Source organism: Eumetopias jubatus, unplaced genomic scaffold, assembly GCF_037043125.1.
Source record: "Eumetopias jubatus isolate StellerSeaLion01/CBP00866 unplaced genomic scaffold, mEumJub1_p1.0 scaffold_16, whole genome shotgun sequence".
NCBI lineage: Eukaryota > Metazoa > Chordata > Mammalia > Carnivora > Otariidae > Eumetopias > Eumetopias jubatus.
Window position 1 is genome coordinate 43,141,392 of NW_028274822.1, and position 6,352 is coordinate 43,147,743.

The following is a 6,352-nucleotide window of genomic DNA, read 5'->3' on the forward strand; positions in this document are numbered from 1 at the left end:
TAAACTTTCTACCTGTAGATGTACTTGTTCAATTCCTGAAATAATATTTTAGCTCATACAGTTTCCTATGCTTTGGGTTTCCATTTACAAAACTATTAAAAATTAACGTAGTTCTCAGCATTCCCCATTGAACTCATAGATAGTATGAACTCATAGATAGGTAGAACTCATAATACTTCCCATTTAAATACAAACTCTGTAGGTAGGCTCGAGTGGCTGGTGTCGAGATGGGCAAGTTCATGAAACCCGGGAAGGTGGTGCTGGTCCTGGCCGGACGCTACTCCGGACGCAAAGCGGTCATCGTGAAGAATATTGGTGATGGCACCTCAGACCGTCCCTACAGCCATGCTCTGGTGGCTGGAATTGACCGCTATCCACGCAAAGTGACAGCTGCCATGGGCAAGAAGAAAATTGCCAAGAGGTCAAAGATCAAGTCTTTTGTGAAAGTTTATAATTACAATCACCTCATACCCACAAGGTACTCTGTGGATATCCCCTTGGACAAGACTGTTGTCAACAAGGATGTCTTCAGAGACCCTGCTCTTAAATGAAAGGCCCGACGAGAGCCTAAGGTCAAGTTCGAGGAGAGGTACAAGACCGGCAAGAACAAGTGGTTCTTCCAGAAGCTGCGGTTTTAGATTTGTTTGGTTTCAGTCATTAAAAATACCAAATAAACAAACAAACAAACAAATAAATAAATAAATAAATACAAACTCTGTAATAGCCAAAATATTTATTATAGACAAATAATATACTCTGATATTATATTTCTACATTGAGGCTTTTCTCTTCAGGCAAAAAAGACTTAACAATTCTGATAGAGAGAATGCAATTTAAAGACCATTTAAAGTGATTTAACTTTTTTTTTTAATGTTCAGTTTAAATATGAAGGAGAGAAACTCATTCCCCCTAACTAGTATTCTAATTAGGGCAAATTGCGAATTTTGTTCCAGCTATTAGGAGAGAAGTTCCTGTAAATTGACAATCATGTTTAAAAACTTTCTGTTTGCAAAATAAAATATGTCACTGTATAATAGTCTAGAACATGGGCTGAATTCACTAAAACAGCATCTCCTCTCTCTCTCCATCTGTCCCTTTTTAGTGGCTACTCATCAGCTGTTGTGAGCTGATCATGTACAAGGTGTGCATGAGATGATGTTCTTTGGTTTTGCAATGAAATGAATTCCCTCTGTGACTCTCAACAGTCTACTGTAGACTGGCAGCTTGCCATCTGGAAAAACTGACACTTGGCTCCCCTGGGCCCGCTGAGCAGCATTGCTGCAAGATAAGCCTTAAGAGCTAAAGAAGATGGAAATGGGAAGCACAAACTGCTTGACACAAATAAAATGGCACAGCTAGTCTGCTTTTAAAGTAGAAGAGGGAAAAACAAAAACAAAAACCAGACTCTTGGCCTTTCAAAAGAATTTTATTTAACATCTTTTCTCAAAAAAGACACATTAGAACTAAAGGAAGAGTGCAACTATTTACTTTTTACTGACTTGCTTAAAGAAACAGAATAGCTTATGAATGAGGACTAATGGAAGTGGATCAGTGTAGGTACAGTGAGGCTCATTTCTACCATGAACAGCAAAAAGATAAGCACTTAAATTTGGATTCATTGATTGATCAACTTTATACAGTGTTTTTTTATCTCTTATACTTCTAAACAAGTTTTAATTTTTCTTTTTTAAATTTTTTTAAAGATTTTATTTATTTATTTGAGAGAGGGAATGAGATAGAGCATGAGAGGGGGGAGGGTCAGAGGGAGAAGCAGACTCCCCGCTGAGCAGGGAGCCTGATGCTGGACTCGATCCTAGGACCCTGAGATCATGACCTGAGCCAAAGATAGATGCTTTACTGACTGAACCACCCAGGCACCCCAAAAGTATGTTGCTGTTTTATAATTCTTTAAAATGTACAAGCCGTTTAATGATATATAGTTCTTATTAAGTACTTGTGATATTCTAAATGCTTAAAATTGACTATGTTAACTTCCCTCATGATCCTATGAAATTTTAAATAGTATGTGTGTAAGCTAAGCAACTGTCCGAGGATACTTGTGGAATAAGCAGGGAACTTGACCCTGACACACATACTCTCTCTCCCTCAGCTGACCCCTGCCTGTATATAATATATACATAATTGAATGCCTGCTGTATACTTTCCCATGCACTCCTTCTTCCTGGTTATTACTGCAATAAATGAAGAAGAAAATATCAAATTAAGAGCTACAAATACAGAAGCGCCCCAGTCTCTAAGAAGTAGCACATTCTAAGATTATATTTCACACCCAAAATCTAATTCTAATTTTTCAATCTACTGTGTACTCCAGTAATTTTGTCAGGTAAAGCTTATGATCTTGTGCTTACTTTGGAATTGTCTTTTAGTAATACTAATACTTTTACTCATACTAATATTTTACTTTCATAAAACCATGTATATACTTACTTTAAACCATTTATACTCTTTATACAACAAAAGAGAAGCACTCCTTGTTCCAAATAACATCACTGCAATTTGTATTAAATAATAACATAAATGATGGGTACATTCAGAAACACAAGGACTCTAATATTTCTTCCTTTCTGGAGAACTCCTTTCTTCTCTATAGGAGTTATGTGTCATATTTTAAAGACTATTTATATATATAATCAGTATTATTTCCAAGTCCCACATAGGATCTAGTGAAAATACTACTGCTAAGTAAAGATTAATTGATGAAGTCCTCTCAAATTCTAATTCAGTGATCTGTAGCCTTGGCTGCATTATATGACCTGGGGAGCTATTAGAATCCCAAGACGCAGGCCATACCCCATTTTAATTATATCAGAATCTGTTGGGGGTGGGGCATATGTTTTTAAACTTTCCCATTGATTCCCAACATACAGTGAAGATTGAGAACAATGATCTAATTTGACTTAATTTTGCTCACTATGTTTCCCCAACACTACCTTAATTAGGCAATTACTTCCAGGTTCCTGTGTTCAGACAAAAGAAGCAAATAAGCAATAAGCCCCCAGGTAATAGTGGCATTAGTGCTTAGAAAAGTAAGATGTTTGCTAAAATCAACTGTATCTAGAAAGTGATAGGCTTAACTGCTCAAATTAGGATTCTAGATACACTGGATTTTTTTTTAGCATTTTATAAGGGTGCAAAGTAGCGTAGTGGGAAATTTCAGATTGATGCTATGAATTTTTATTTTTTTATTTTTTTTGTTTATTGATATGTAATATGAGTGTATATATTTATATATATGCTATATATTCTTAACATGAATTTTATGTACCAAGTTAATAAGTATATTTTTATGTGCTTAATTTTAAGTTTCCAGAAAGAAAAAAACAAAAAACAAAACACACACAAAAAACAAAACCTTTGAGCACTTATGTAGCTGGCAATAATCACTGAAGCATACCTCTTACTGTTAGATTAACTCAATATAGAACAATTTTTTTAAAGAAAGGGCTTAAAATTTGAGAGGAGAAAACTAATGAAGAGAGAGTAAAGGAAGAGAGGAATTTGGAATGTGTTAAAAATATATATATAAAACTACATACCTGCTTCTTGCATATTTTATCATATTACCTCTGTCCTGAGATCACCATTTTCTGTTCATTTTCAGAAATGGGTCAGGTAAAGAGTAAGAAATAATTATCAGAACTTTGACTCAGCGAAAAGTCTAAGACAAGAAATCCCTTATTTTTAGCCTCATGGGTTGCTGCAACGACTAATAAGAAAGCAGGATACTAGGGCAGCTGGGTGGCTCAGTCAGTTACGTGTCTGCCTTCAGCTCAGGTCTTGATTCCAGGGTCTTGGAATGGAACCCCGTGAGGGGGTGTGTGTGTGGGGGGGTCCCTGCTCAGCAGGGAGCCCGCTTCTCCCTCTCGCTCTGCCCCTTCTCCCTGCTCGTGCTCTCTGTCTCTCAAATAAATGAATAAAATCTTAAAAAAAAAAGAAGAAAGTAGGATATTGTGAGCTAGCGCATTTTTTGTTATTATGAAAGTTTAAATCTCAGATGATTCCTTAGAGTTCTTTCTGTCTAGTCTATTAGACTCTTGGTTAAGTGGCTTTCCCCAGTTCACCTTTTTCTCACCCCATCTTAGTTCATATTTGGCGTTCTATGGGCAGTGGTCATCAATCCCCAACAGGAGGTGTCCCCATGCCTGGCTATCACACAGGCTAAAAAAGATGGATTGATCAAAGGTCATGTGGACGTAATCCAAGAGACATCCATCTAGATCTGTTCCATTTAAGCTCCTATTTCTCCCTCTAATAGCTTCCCCTAGTAGAGTGGTATAAATGCTCATGCCTAGAATAGAAATCACACACTTGAATATAATCAGGTTTCCTTTTCCCTGGGGACAGAATAAGCCTGAACTTCCCCAAGAGTTTTGAGCGTACTGCTGATAGTATCTACCTTAGCTATTAGTCAATTTACTTTGCTAATATATATTGGCAATAAAGACAGGAAAATAACTCAAATTAGTCACATATACCTTTATTTAATGCAAACATCAAAATCAGAAAACATTTAAGAAAGGAAGCTCCTCTCTTTCCTACTTGAGCAGTTCATTATGAAAGCTTGTTCTTTTAACAGTTTCTAGCTTCAATCAATCTCAACTCAAAAATATAAGTTGAAAAATACAGTGTGCTAGAAGACAAGGATGAATACTACTACTCTATTTTTTTAAAAACCTGCCCTTGGGGAGCTTCCAGTATAGTCATGCACAAATAATCGTATGCCATGGTATAATGGGAAATTGAAAACAGTTTAAAAGCAGTAAAATTTAAAGACAAAGACTACTAAATGAACTGTCTGCAAGGATAAGTGGATTTAAACATCATGCCTTAGCTAACCTCCTGAATTCTCAAAGGAATACTGAGGATGTAGAATCTAGGTAGGCTCTATTTTTCTCAAGCCCCAAACTCTTTATCTAACATGAATAGAGAAAGCTTTCTCCATAAAAGTTGAATGTGCTTTATAAGTTAAGTGGCAGACAATCTATGAGGTTGTCACTGGGAAGCCTAGGTTCTTTCTGTAAGCACATCACTTATTAATTTCCTACCAAAATGTGTGTCTTCCCTTCCTTACTGCAAGATGACGTAGGCCAAATATCTCCTTCCTTATCAACAAATCAATAGACATTTAGTCTGGGATGGAATCACAAAATGAAAAAGTACTTTAGTTTTTAGACAATTTAATCTGAGAGAAAATCTTAACTTTTCAGTAATGTTTTCTTGTCAACCACTCACTAGCAACATTCAAAATCTGATTAAATTTTGCAGGTAGAGATATGTGTTTTTTTTTTAGAACTTGAATCTAGAATTAAGTCAGGACTTACCAAAATGTACTTAAGTATCTTTTTGCTTAAAGGAAGAAAAAATGTGTTAGATGAAAACAAACAAAAAGGCCTAGCTTATATGAAGAGCCTGGCTCTGTCAATTCTTTAAGTCACTAGTTAAGTATGTTGAGATTACATTAAGAAATTAATAATTTGTAAGGTAAAACAATAAAAAATTAGAGAATGAGTAATACTGATGGAATAGATTCCAGTCCGAACGTAAAAGTCATCTTACCTGAAGAGAGGTAGGTAAGCAGTGGGAAGCCAAAGGTAGCCACAACTGAAAACTGTCCTCACGTTAACTTTTTAAAAAATTTTTTTATTATGTTAACCACCATACATTACATCATTAGTTTTTGATGTAGTGTTCCATGATTCATTGTTTGTGCATAACACCCAGTGCTCCACGCAGAACGTGCCCTCTTTAATACCCATCACCAGGCTAACCCATCCCCCCACACTCCTCCCCTCTAGAACCCTCAGTTTGTTTTTCAGAGTCCATCATCTCTCATGGTTTGTCTCCCCCTCTAACATACTCCCCTTCATTCTTCCCCTCCTGCTATCTTCTTCTTTTTCTTTTTTCTTAACATATGTTGCATTATTTGTTTCAGAAGTACAGATCTGTGATTCAACAGTCTTGCAAAATTCACAGCACTCACCATAGCACATACCTACCCAATGTCTATCACCCAGCCACCCCATCCCTCCCACCCCCCACCACTCCAGCAACCCTCAGTTTGTTTCTTGAGATTAAGAATTCCTCATATCAGTGAGGTCATATGATACATGTCTTTCTCTGATTGACTTATTTCACTCAGCATAACACCCTCCAGTTCCAGCCATATCGTTGCAAATGGCAAGATCTCATTCCTTTTGATGGCTACATAATATTCCATTGTGTATATATACCACATCTTCTTTATCCATTCATCTGTCGATGGACATCTTGGCTCTTTCCACAGTTTGGCTATTGTGGACGTTGCTGCTATAAATATTGGGGTGCAGGTACC

The 6,352-nt window shown here is 36.6% G+C and overlaps 1 pseudogene; it reads left to right on the forward strand.

Annotated features, from left to right (window-relative positions):
* The first annotated feature begins 208 nt into the window (after positions 1–208).
* On the forward strand, positions 209–673 carry LOC114205045 (large ribosomal subunit protein eL27 pseudogene; annotated as a pseudogene).
* The last annotated feature ends 5,679 nt before the right edge of the window (positions 674–6,352 follow it).